Consider the following 13,622-nt stretch of genomic DNA (forward strand, 5'->3'; position numbering starts at 1 on the left):
GTGTGTTCCTCCTCCCAAACATAGGGAGTCTTTTACTAAGGTGCGCTTACATTTTTAGCGCGTGCTAAAAATAGGCGTGTGCACTAAACATTAGAGACGCCAATGTATTCCTATGGGCCTCTAAAGTTTAGCGCGCACCTATTTTTAGCGCACGCTAAAAACATAAGCGCACCTTAGTAAAAGACCCCCATAATCTTTACTTTTCATCAGGGAGTAAAGTGGAGCTGCCACTTCAGCATAATTGAGCATAAATTCACGGCAGAACCTCGTGAGCCCTAGCAACGATTGGAGTAATCTCTGATCTGTAGGAAGTCATAATTTCTATATCAACTCTACTGTTTGAGAATCTACAGACTTACCATCCTAGCCAATGGTAATCCCTAGAAACGAAACCTGTGACTTACACAGCTGAGTTTTGGCAGGATTCACTTTAAGACCAGCTTCTAAGAGAGCTTTTAAAATCTCTCCTATATGAGCCCAGTGTACAGCTTCATTCTCAGACTGAATTAAAATGTCATCTACATATTGTATGATATTTTCTTTGCAAGACATACATGCCAGAGCTTCATGCATATGTGAAAAATAGATGGAGAATCTTTGTAACCCTGGGGCAGCATAGTGAATCCATACTGTTTATTCAGGCACTGAAATGATTTTAAGTTTGTAAAACTAATTTATCATGACCCTTTATTGTGTTGTTAACATTGATGCATCCATAAGTGTCCAATATTAAGTATGCCACAAACCTTAATCTGTATTCTGAGCCTGTATCCTTCCCATCAACCTGAGAAGTCAGATTGGGCAAGGAAGGCTTGCGACAATTTGGTATTTGGACACTGGGGACATCCCTATTCTTCAGTTTTCTGTTTCTCCTGGGCAGCTACATAAGTATTGCCATACTGGGACAGACCAAGGGTTCATCAAGCCCAGCATCCTGTTTCCAACAGTGGTCAATCCAGGTCACAAATACCTGGCAAGATCCCAAAAAAGTACAAAAACGTTTTATACTACTTATCCCAGAAATAGTGGATTTTCCCCAAGTCCAATTTAATAATGGTCTAAGGACTTTTCATTTAGGAAGCCGTCCACACTTTTTTAAAACTCTGCTAAACTAACTGCCTCTACCACATTCTGTGGCAACGAATTCCAGAGTTTAATTACACATTGAGTGAAGAAAATGTTTCTCCAATTAGTTTTAAATTTACTACTTTGTAGCTTCATCGCATGCTTCCTAGTCCTAGTATTTTTGGAAAGCGTAAACAGACGCTTCGTATCTACTCATTCCACTCATTATTTTATAGACCCCTCAGCCGCCTTTTCTCCAAGCTGAAGAGCCCTAGCCGCTTCAGTCTTTCCTCATTGGGAAGTCGTCCCATCCCCTTTATCATTTTAGTCACCCTTCTCTGCACCTTTTCTAATTCCACTATATCTTTTTTGAGATGCGGTGATCAGAACTGAACACAATATTTGAGGTGCAGTCGCACCATGGAGCGATACAAAGGCATTATAAAGTCCTCATTTTTGTTTTCCATTCCTTTCCTAATAATACCTAACATTCTATTTGCTTTCTTAGCCGCAGCAGCACACTGAGCAGAAGGTTTCAACGTATCATCAACGATGACACCTAGATCCCTTTCATGGTCTGTGACTCCTAACGTGGAATCTTGCATAACATAGCTATAATTCGGGTTCCTCTTTCCCACATGCATCACTTTGCACTTGCTCACATTAAATGTCATCTGCCATTTAGACGCCCAGTCTCCCAGACTCGTAAGGTCCTCTTGTAATTTTTTACAATCCTCCTGCGATTTAACAACTTTGAATAACTTTGTGTTGTCAGCAAATTTAATTACCCCACTAGTTACTCTCATCTCTAGGTCATTTACAAATGTTAAAAAGCAGCGGTCTCAGCACAGACCCCTGGGGAACCCCACTAACTATCTTCTCCATTGAAAATCCAGATACACAATCAGGTGAAGTTTTGAAAGAGAAGGGTGCACATCTTCCGACAAAAAATTGGGAGATGGGCGTCCTTCTTGCAAGGTCACCCAAATCGGCATAATCAAAAGCTGATTTTGGGTGCCCTCAACTGCTTTCCATTGTGGGGACGACCAAAATTCACGGGGCTGTGTCGACAGTGTAGCGAAGGCGGGACTGGGGCGTGCTTAACAGATGGGCGTACTAGGCTGATAATGGAAAAAAGAAGGGCATCCCTGACGAACACTTGGGCGACTTGGTCCATTTTTTTCACAACCAAACATCAAAAAGGTGCCTGAACTGACCAGATGACCACCGGAGGGAATCGGGGATCACCTCCCCTTACTCCCCCAGTGGTCACTAACCCCTCCTGCAATAAAAAAAAAATTTTTAAAATACTTTTTTGCCAGCCTTAAATGCCATATTCAGGTCCATCGCAGCAGTATGCAGGTACCTGGAGCAGTTGTAGTGGGTGCAGTGTACTTCAGGCAGGCGGACCCAGGCCCATCCCCCCTACCTGTTACACTTGTGGTGGTAAATGTGAGCCCTCCAAAACCCACCAGAAATCCACTGTACCCACATGTAGGTGCCCCCCTTCATCCCTAAGGGCTATTGTAGTGGTGTACAGTTGTGGGGTTTGGGGGGGTTTGGGGGCTCAGCACCTAAGGTAAGGGAGCAATGCACCTTCGACCTTTTTTTGAAGTCCACTGCAGTGCCCCCTAGGGTGCCCGGTTGGTGTCCTGGCATGTCAGGGGGACCAGTGCACTACGAATGCTGGCTCCTCCCATGACCAAATGGCCTGCAATTGGTCGCTTTTGAGATGGGCGTCCTCGGTTTCCATCTCAAAACAACCTAAGGATGACCATTTCTAAGATCGACCTACATTTCATGATTTGGGCGTCCACAATCGTATTATCGAAACGAAAGATGGACGCCCATTTTGTTTTGATAATACCGGTTGCCCCGCCCCTTTACGGGGCCGTCCTGCGAGGACACCCTCATGAAAACTTGGACGCCCCGTTTGATTATGCCCCTGAATATCAACCGGCTCACCTTAAACCACATGTTTGTTCACCCCTTCAAAGAAATGTAGTAGATTGATGAGGCAAGATTTCCCTTCATTAAATCCATGTTGGCTTTGTCTCATTAATCCATGCTTTTGAATATGCTCTGTAACTTTCGTCTTTATAATAGTCTCTACAATTTTGCCTGGCACCGACGTCAGACTCACCAGTCTATAATTTCCCGGATCTCCTCTGGAATCTTTTAAAAAAATCTACATTACATTGGCCACCCTCCAATCTTCTGGTACCACGCTTGATGTTAAGGTTAAATTACATATTACTAACAATAGCTCCACAAGTTCATTTTTCAGTTCTATCAGTACTCTGGGATGAATACCATCCGGTCCAGGAGATTTGCTACTCTTCAATTTGTAGAACTGCCCCATTACATCCTCCAGGTTTATACAGAATTAATTCAGTTTCTCCGACTTATTTATTTATTTATTTATTTATTTATTTATTTATTTATTTATTGCATTTGTATCCCACATTTTCCCACCTCTTTGCAGGCTCAATGTGGCTTACAATACATGAATGGTGGAAATGTATTAGAAAATAAGCATTTAGTGTTACAGAAGGATCTTGGTCAACATGATAATGATAAAACATGATAGTAATGTTACAAGCAGATATAGTACGGTCTGGCACTTGTATCTCTCCCAAATCTTCCTTGGTGGACCGAAGCAAAGAATTAATTAAATCTCTCCACTATGGCTTTGTCTTCCCTGATTGCCCCTTTTACCCCAACTGATTCTTTTGCCGGCTTCCTGCTTTTAATATACCTAAAAAAAATTTTTACTATGTGTTTTTGCATCCAACGCAATCTTTTTTTCAAAGTCCCTCTTAGCCTTCCTTATCAGAGCTTTGCATTTGACTTGACATCCCTTATGCTGTTTCTTATTATTTTCAGTCGGTTCCTTCTTCCATTTTCTGAAGGATTTTCTTTTAGCTCTAATAGCTTCCTTCACCTCACTTTTTAACCATGCTGGCTGTCGTTTGGTCTTCCGTCCTCCTTTTTTAACACGCGGAATATATTTCGCCTGGGCTTCCAGGATGGTGTTTTTGAACAACATCCACGCCTGATGTAAAGTTTTGACCCTCGCAGTCGCTCCTCTAAGTTTTCTTTTCACAGTTCTTCTCATTTTATCAGTCTCCTTTTTAAAAGTTAAATGCTAACGTATTTGATTTCCTATGTATACTTACTTCAAAGTTAATATCAAATCTGGTCATATTATGATCACTGTTATCAAGCGGCCCCAGCACCATTACCTCCCGCACCAGATCATGTGCTCCACTAAGGCCTATGTCTAGAATTTTTCCTTCTCTCGTTGGCTCCTGTACCAGCTGCTCCATAAAGCAGTTCTTGATTTTTTGAAGGAATGTTACCTCCCTAGCATGCCCTGATGTTACATTTACCCAGTCAATATCGGGGTAATTTCAATCACCCATTAATATTGTGTTCCCTAGTTTGTTTGCTTCCCTAATTTCCTCTGACATTTCTGCATCCATCTGTTCATCCTGGCCAGGCGGACGGTAGTACACTCCTATCACTAACCTTTTCCCCTTCACACATGGAATTTTAATCCATAGCAATTCCAAGATGTGTTTTGTTTCCTGCAGAATTTTCAATCTATTTGATACAAGGCTCTCCTTAATGTTCCCACTAGTATAACTAGGAGAGGACGGTGGGGGCAGTCCAACCCAGGTGCTGGCAGCAAGGGGGTTTACGAGCAGGCGTGTGGCTGTAAGCACTGCCAGTCCCCTGCCCCGGAACAGGAAGCTCACGTCAGAGGGGGCAGGGGACCAGCAGAGCCAATGGCTTCATGCCTGCTCTGCGCACCCCCTTGGTTGGAGGAGTGGATGTGTGTGTTCCGGCTCAGGTGCTATATAAGGTAGGTACACTGCTGCCTGTTCCCATTTAATTTTCTCATCTTTCATGATGGTAACCCCTTGAGTTAAAAATATATTTAAAAAACCCAAATAATAATAAAGTTTACATTTACTTAACTTAGAAAAGTTTTGATTGTGCAGTAGAGCTGTACTGGGACAAGCATGCATGTGCCTGCTAGTTACCCTGGTTACCATGGTAAACATTCTAATTGCTGCCATTGCAGATCAGTGTTGTTGGGAAGGAAGACTAATAGAGAATGGATGTATGTGTTTGCTGTCTGACTGTATGTGTAGAGAAAAAAATATTTAGAGAAATTTGGGTAAGGTCTAAATGCTGGCAAAGTCTGAGTGTGATTAGTTAAAATTCTGAGACCTGCGGTGTCTGTCTTTTGTTTGGCTCAAGGTTGCTGGTTGAATGAGTTGGAGCAGGGTAATTGAGAAAGGAATTTTAAAACTTGTATTCTTTTGTGTGAAATTTAAAGTGTCTTTGGAGTTTGACAGTTTATATTCTGCCATGCCTAATAAAAAGATGACAACAGTTTTTATTGAAGCTGTAATAATATGTGTGAATGTGAGGTGTTCTAGTATGTGCTCAGATACTGAGAAATAAATTATTATATACAGCAGGGGTTAGAAACTGAAAAAGGTCTGTGTGGGATTTGCAAAGTCCTTTAATTGCTGTGGGAGAGCTAGTTTAGGGTTACTACATTAGTTTATCATTTAGGTAGCTAGTTAGGGAATCTCTGAACACCCATTTAAGGAGACATGTTTCTTTCCATTGGTTTTGTAAAGACAGGCTAGACGGGTTTGAAGAGGGAGCCTGGAACTGACCTGTGACATCTTCCTGGAAGTGCATGAAGAGCCGGCCAACAACAAGAATACCCCTGAAAATTAAGAAAAAAAAAACCAACCAACAACAGATAAGTGACTGAGTTCTTAAAAGTGTGCACACAAAAAGAGTTCTTAAAAGTGTGCACACAAAAAGAAAGGAATACAAAGAAAAAGACAGAAATATAGATAGAAGAAGGCAGTTGGGCTTTTATTGTCTAATTACTATGACCAATTGGAATAAGTGTGGACTAGTTTGGGGGTAAGGGGAGGAGGAGCTAGTTGTTAAAAATTGATGACTGTGGATATTGTTCTATATGTTGTGAGGGGATCCGGGAAGGCACGAAGAAAAGGGGGTGCAGGGAGCCGGGGAATCCCAACGGGCCAGATTTCATGTGCACAACACCCACATTCAGAACGCTGGGCTACCGGAGGCAGAGAGGTTGGCTGGGTTAAGGAAGAAGGGGAGGAACTACCAGTCCCAGAATCCTTCTCTTCCCCACCCGGCTGTGCAAGAGTTAGGGGAGGAGATAGGAGATTGGGAAATGGTCTCTGAGGAAGGTGATGAGGGCCAGCTGGAGAGATTGGAGGCGGGGGAAGTTGATGAGGAGGATAAAATGGAGATTACTGAAGGGCTAGAGGAGGAACAGATGGAGATTGGAGCTCTGGCTCAAACCCGAAAAGCTGCTGTAAGAGGGTGCCTAGCTGTGCCTTGGAGAGACTCGTGGAAGACCGGAGGAGAGAGGCTGAGGTGCTGGGAAAGATCTCTACTAAAGAGGGAACAGGTGCAGCCCTGAGAGAGAAAGAGGGCTGGGCACAATTGAAACCCCAGCCTGAACCAGGTGGGAACCAAGCTGTGTAACTGTGCTGTAAGGAGGTGCAAGAAAGACTGTGTAAACTGTTTCCTACTGAAAAGGTCTGGGCTGCAACCTAACAAGCTACTGTGTTTTCTTTCTAATAATGTACTGTTCCCTAAGAGAAGTAATCTTAGGTCAAGTGAAGTGAAGTTGCATGGACTGTTTTGAACCTGACTTGTGCTTTGGGTAGCAAGCCCTAAACCACCTGGAGTTAAGGTGTGCATGGGCATTTATGTTGACCTGAAGCAAGAAAATAAAAGCCCTTACTTATAAACATTGTGCTTTGAATGTGCCTCTGTGAAAGGAACGGAGGGAGGAAGGAGTCCTGGAAGTTCTCAGGGCCTGGAGCTGAGTCTCGAAACAGCCAGATTGCTGTGGAGTGAGGTAGCAGCCGGGTGAAGAAGAAGGCAGCTAAGCAGGGTCAAGCCTGGCTTGGTCCTGGAAGGGTGACCCAGCTACAATGTACAATGTTTATTTGGTTATTGTTCACTGATCTGTATCATCAATAAAAATTACTAAAACATTGATAGGAGAAGGAGATGAGAGTGAGAACAAAACTTACTGGAGTCTCTGGAGATATTTGTGGTATGAAACCTATGGGGGGGGGGGGGGAATTTAAGGGAGTGGTTAGGGTGGTGGACTTGGGAACTGAGTTCGATTCCCAGCACAGGCAGCTCCTTGTGACTTTGGGCAAGTCACTTAATCCTCCATTGCCTGCCGCATTGAGCCTACCATGAGTGGGAAAGTGCGGGGTACAAATGTAACAAAAAAAAAATTTATCCAAAGAGTCCAAGTAAACGGTTTGAGTCATTATTATTTATACTTATCTGATGTTCTGGAAAAAAAAGATGTTTGATCTTGCAACTCTGTAAGTGGATCAAATGTGTGAAAGGACCAAATGTGTAAATTTGTTATCTGCTAGTTTTGGAATTTAACTGAATTATTTGATATCTCATGATTAATAGTAAATTAAAATGTATTTTTATTGTTAAAATCCCTGGTTTGGTGTATACAGTGGTGTGCTGGGAAATTTTTAACAGGTTTTCTCTCCAGGCATAGCCAGCCCTTCAATTTGGGGGTGCCCTGAGATGGACTACAGGGCAAAACATTCCCCTCTCTTCTCCTTCCCTCCCACGCAGGCACACTAGGCTTACCTTTGCTGGTAGAGATGCTGAGCCCCACCAGACAAATAAATGGACCACCAACGCTATCCACTGCTCGTTTCTGGCTCTGAGCAGAATGCCAGGAATTCTCACGCATACTTGCTTAAGAACTCAAAGCAGTCTAAAACAAGTAATGTCAGAAACAAAGTGTATACCTAATTATTCAACCACCCTTAGGATTCAAGTTTGGGTTTAAAAAGCAAAAACATGTGCATGTAAGGACTGGATAAACACATTAAAACAAAGTTTCAAGCAAATGCCCTTAATATGTAATTATTAGTAGCAATAATGAAACAGTGATAGAATATTCACATAGCAAGCAGCCTGAGCCAACAGATTTATTTTTCATTGAACATAATTAATTTTGTAAGAACTTGGTGGCTTAATAGTGTGCTGAACTGGACAATGTTGGCACATTTAGACTTGCTCTGTACAGAACTTCTGCATGAAAGAAGCCCTTCCCTAAGTATTCAATACCTCTCTATTAAATGGTAGTAATAAAAAAAGACAAGTGCATTTTTATAATATACCACTGCAATCCACAAAACAAAAGGAGCAAGTTCCCACATGCCATCTTTTTCTTTTAATGTAGGCACAGGGAAAAAAAGATGTTAAATCCTTCCAAGTTTCAACCTAATTAACACTTTTTTTTAATTGTAATTATAAATAGTAAGTATGTCTGAATGTTAAGCACCTGACCTGATCTCATAACATTTTTGTTGGCCCTTTATTAGGTGAAAACATCTCTGCCAAATACCGGGAGTCCCTATAACCAGCTCCACACAATGATTTACAATTTATAACAAATTAGTACTCTAATTGATGAAACCAAAAGTTCAGAACCACAATGTGAATATAGCAGCTTACCTCCTTGCCTCTTCTTGTTCTGCTGGCCTCCCAGCGTGATTAATTTTTTTAAATCAGTGCTGGTACGTCAGCAGGAACAGGCTGCTTCAGCCAATCCCAGGGGCCTTCCTTCAGTCTGTTCCACCCCCAAGGGCTGAAGGAAGGCCCCAGGATTGGTAGAAGCAGCCTGTTCCTGCTGACATGTACCAGCACTGCTTAAAAGAAATTAATCACGCCACAGTAGGCAGAACAAGAAGATGAAAGGATATGTGGGGGGAGGACAAAAACTGAGCACAGAAAGGTGCTGGGGGAAGGACAGTGGAGAAAGAAGATGCCTACAGTCAAAGCCACACAAGGGAGGATGCCGATGCTAGAAGGGTATCCAAGCTCAAATTTTGGCAGCCGGTTGTTAAAAGTAGCTACTTTAACAACCAGATCCCATAATTCTTAAAAATCTAACAAACAGATGAGCTGGTGCGAGCCGGCTCCAGCACACCACTGGGCATAGAGTTTATTTGGGGAAACTCCATGACAAATTTTGTAACATCAGTGTAAAACTTGCTCTGCCACCAGGGGGCTTATAATGAGATTTGAGCTAATGAAAATAAATGTATCCTGAGGAATTTCTAAAATTACCTCTGCCATGCCCTGTCCAGAGTGCCTTTCCTCTGTTTCCTTTGTCTGGGGTTTTTTGTGTGTTCGGGTTATCCCTCAGCCTGCCATTTCCTGCCTTCTGACACAGTAATTATCTGTGATGGCTGTTTTTTCCACACAGACCCCATCACGAGCATTAAAGTGTCAAAAGGGGTTGCTATAGGATTTTCTGAAAACAAAAGGTGTTTAGTAATCTCAGGGGATAATAATTCTAAAAGAAATTCCTTATGCTGTCTCTGACCATAATCTTCTGTACTAGGCCAACAGTTGTGCTCCATAAAGACTGCTTCCAGCACCTACACTCTATATGCAAACTGTTTGGCAAAGGTGAAAGGGGGTTCTAAAGACTTGTATTGGAGTACAATGAAACAGTTGTTCAATACCCTTTTTCACAAACTGGTATGGGTGAGTTAGGGAGCCAAATGTAAATTAGTGTGGTCCCAAAGCCAGATGAATAAGCTTGTCAAAGTCTGAATTTTTTCTCTTATACATTCCTAAACACTAAATCTCAGTGAATCAGAATATCAGTGGCACATTTATACCATTCATTTATGTTACAAGGTATAGGGCCAGCTTTCTCTACTATCCTTTCAATGTCACTATTCTTTAATGAGTCTTGCAGCACCACTTGTACTGGAGCTCTAGGTTCTGCATTGGATCCAGTCGGTGGGTCTTCAGCAACATTCCTTTGGCTCTGTTTATTGCTTGATTCTGGCTGTGGCAGATTATTAACAGGACTTTCTTCATCTGTGCCTATCTGATTACCTTCTTCAGGTTCCCCATTATTTTTCCCTTTTCTCTATCGAGCAACACACACTTCTGTGTTCTTTTGTTTCTCTATAAATTGGATGCATGACTTATAGGGTGTATCATAGGCAGCAGGGGCTGAAGGAGAAATATTATGGGATGACCAGGGCACAGAGTTAATCTAGTGTCTTCAAATTGTTCATTAACATATAAAAACGAATTAGTTATCTGTATTACTTGAGTATGTTGCATAGATATACAAAGTTGTGGTTCTTTTAGGTCCCTGCACAGTTGTGTACACTGAGAGGCCAGTTCAGCATTTTCCTGTTTCATACTAATGAGCCCTCTTACACATGCCTTGGATGAAAAGACATTTTCTTTTATTTGCTTTCTTTTTTAATTCTTGGTAAAGTGAAGTTACTTACCTGTAGCAGGTATTCTCCGAGGACAGCAGGCTGATTGTTCTCACATATGGGTGACGTCCACGGCAGCCCCAGGTCCGGAAAATCTTCCTAGCAACAAAGGTTGCTAAAACCTTCTAGCGCACGGGTGCACACACCGTGCATGCACGGCCATCTTCCCGCCCGATGCGCGAGAGTCCCGCTTCAGTCAACTTATGAAGCAAAACCAAAGAAAGGAACAACTCCAAAGGGGAGGCGGGCGGGTTGGTGAGAACAATCAGCCTGCTGTCCTCGGAGAATACCTGCTACAGGTAAGTAACTTCGCTTTCTCTGAGGACAAGCAGGCTGCTTGTTCTCACATATGGGTATCCCTAGCCCCCAGGCTCACTCAAAACTACAAACGGTCAATTGGGCCTCGCAATGGCGAGGACATAATAAAAAATTGACCTACGAAGAAACATCTAACTGAGAGTGAAGCCTGGAACAGAAAAAAAAATGGGCCTAGGGGAGTGGAGTTGGATTCTAAACCCCGAACAGATTCTGCAGCACCGACTGCCCAAACCGACTGTCGCATCGGCTATCCTGCTGAAGGCAGTAATGAGATGTGAATGTGTGGACTGATGACCACATCGCAGCCTTTCAAATCTCTTCAATAGTGGCTGACTTCAAGTGGGCCACTGATGCTGCCATGGCTCTAACACTATGAGCCGTGACATGACTCTCAAGAGACAGCCCAGCTTGGGCATAAGTGAAGGAAATGCAATCTGCTAGCCAATTGGAAATGGTGCGTTTCCCGACAGCCACTCTCCTTCTGTTGTGGTTGAAAGAAACAAACATTTGGGCAGACTCTCTGAAGGGGATTGTCTGCTCCAGATAGAAGGCCAATGCTCTCTTGCAGTCCAATGTATGCAAACTGATGTTCAGCAGGGCGGGTATGAGGACGGGGAAAGAATGTTGGTAAGACAATTGACTGGTTCAGATGGAACTCCGACACCACCTTCGACAAGAACTTAGGGTGAGTGCAGAGGACTACTCTGTTATGATGCAATTTAGTATAGGGAGCATGGGCTATCAAGGCTAGAAGTTCACTGACTCTACGAGCTGAAGTAACCGCCACCAAGAAAATTACCTTCCAGGTCAAATACTTCAGATGGCAGGAATCCAGTGGCTCAAAAGGAGGTTTCATCAGCTGGGTGAGGACGACGTTGAGATCCCATGATATTGTAGGAGGTTTGACCGGGGGCTTTGAAAAAAGCAAACCTCTCATGAATCGAACAACTAAAGGCTGTCCAGAGATAGGCTTCCCCTCCACACGATAACGATAAGCACTAATAGCACTAAGATGAACTCTTACGGAGTTGGTCTTAAGACCAGACTCTGACAAGTGCAGAAGATATTCAAGCAGGGTCTGTGTAGGACAAGATCGAGGATCTAGGGCCTTGCTGTCACACCAGATGGTAAACCTCCTCCATTTAAAAGAGTAACACCTCTTTGTGAAATCTTTCTTGGAAGCAAGCAAGACTCGAGAGACACCCTCAGAAAGACCCAAGGAGGCAAAATCTACGCCCTCAACATCCAGGCCGTGAGAGCCAGAGACTGGAGGTTGGGATACAGAAGCACCCCCTCACTCTTAGTGATGAGGGTTGGAAAACACTCCAATCTCCACAGTTCTTTGGACAACTCCAGAAGAAGAGGGAACCAGATCTGACGCGGCCAAAAAGGCGCAATCAGAATCATGGTTCCATGGTCTTGCTGGAGTTTCAGCAAAGTCTTCCCCACCAGAGGTATGGGAGGATACGCATACAGAAGGCCTGACCCCCAATGTAGGAGAAAGGCATCTGAGGCTAGCCTGTCATAGGCCTGAAGTCTGGAACAGAACTGAGGGACCTTGTGATTGAACTGAGTGGCAAAAAGATCCACTGAGGGGTGCCCCACGCTCGGAAGATCTTGCGGAAAACTGCCCTGTTCAGAGACCACTCGCGAGGTTGCATTATCCTGCTCAACCTGTTGGCCAGACTGTTGTTTATGCCTGCCAGATACGTGGCCTGGAGAAACATGCTGTGATGGCGGGCCCACAGCCACATCTGGACGGCTTCCCGACACAGGGGGTGAGATCCGGTGCCCCTTGCTTGTTGACATAGTACATAGCAACCTGGTTGTCTGTCTGAATTTGGATAATTTGATTGGACAGCCGGTCTCTGAAAGCCTTTAGAGCGTTCCAGATCGCGCGCAACTCCAGGAGATTGATCTGAAACCTTGATTCCTGAAGGGACCAAGCTCCCTGAGTGTGGAGTCCATCTACATGAGCTCCCCACCCTAGGAGAGATGAATCCATAGTCAGCACTTTTTGAGGCTGAGGAATTTGGAAGGGACATCCCAAAGTCAAATTGGATCGAATTGTCCACCATATCAGGGAGTTGTGAAAAGTGGTGGACAACAGGATTGCATCTTCTAGATCCCCTGCAGCTTGATACCACTGGGAAGCTAGGGTCCACTGAGCAGATCTCATGTGAAGGCGTGCCATGGGAGTCACATGAACTGTGGAGGCCATATGGCCCAGAAGTCTCAACATCTGCCGAGCTGTGATCTGCTGAGACACTCTGGCCAAGGAAACCAGGTACAGAAGGTTGTCGGCCCTCGCCTCAGGAAGATAGGCCCAAGCTGTCTAGCAGAGCTCCTATGAATTCTAGTTGTTGAACTGGAAGGAGATGGGATTTTGGGTAATTTATGACAAACCCCAGTAGCTCCAGGAGTTGAATAGTCATCTGCATGGACTGTAGAGCTCCTGCCTCCGAGGTGTTCTTCACCAGCCAATCGTCGAGATATGGGAACACATGCACTCCCAGCCTGCGTAGCGATGCTGCAACGAATGCCAGGCATTTGGTGAACACCCGGGCGCAGAGGCGAGCCCAAAGGGCAGCACACAATACTGAAAATGCTGTGTTCCCAGACGGAATCAAAGATACTGCCTGTGAGCTGGCAATATCGGGATGTGAGTATAGCATCCTTCAAGTCCAGGGAGCATAGCCAGTCGTTTTTCTGAATCATGGGAAGAGAGGGTGCCAGGGAAAGCATCCTGACTTTTCTTGAATCAGATATTTATTCAGGGCCCTTAGGTCTAGGATGGGACGCATCCCGCCTTGTTTCTTTTGCACAAGGAAGTACCTGGAATGAACACCCAGCCCTTCTGCCCTG

The 13,622-nt window shown here is 44.0% G+C and overlaps 1 long non-coding RNA gene across 1 annotated transcript; it reads left to right on the forward strand.

Moving 5' to 3' along the window:
* Positions 1 to 4,603: 4,603 nt before the first annotated feature.
* Positions 4,604 to 11,739, forward strand: LOC115477378. The gene is made up of 3 exons (XR_003943319.1): positions 4,604 to 4,697; positions 7,072 to 7,078; positions 11,727 to 11,739. It is a non-coding gene; the product is annotated as an uncharacterized LOC115477378 (long non-coding RNA).
* The last annotated feature ends 1,883 nt before the right edge of the window (positions 11,740 to 13,622 follow it).

This window comes from Microcaecilia unicolor, chromosome 9 (genome assembly GCF_901765095.1).
Source record: "Microcaecilia unicolor chromosome 9, aMicUni1.1, whole genome shotgun sequence".
Lineage (NCBI taxonomy): Eukaryota > Metazoa > Chordata > Amphibia > Gymnophiona > Siphonopidae > Microcaecilia > Microcaecilia unicolor.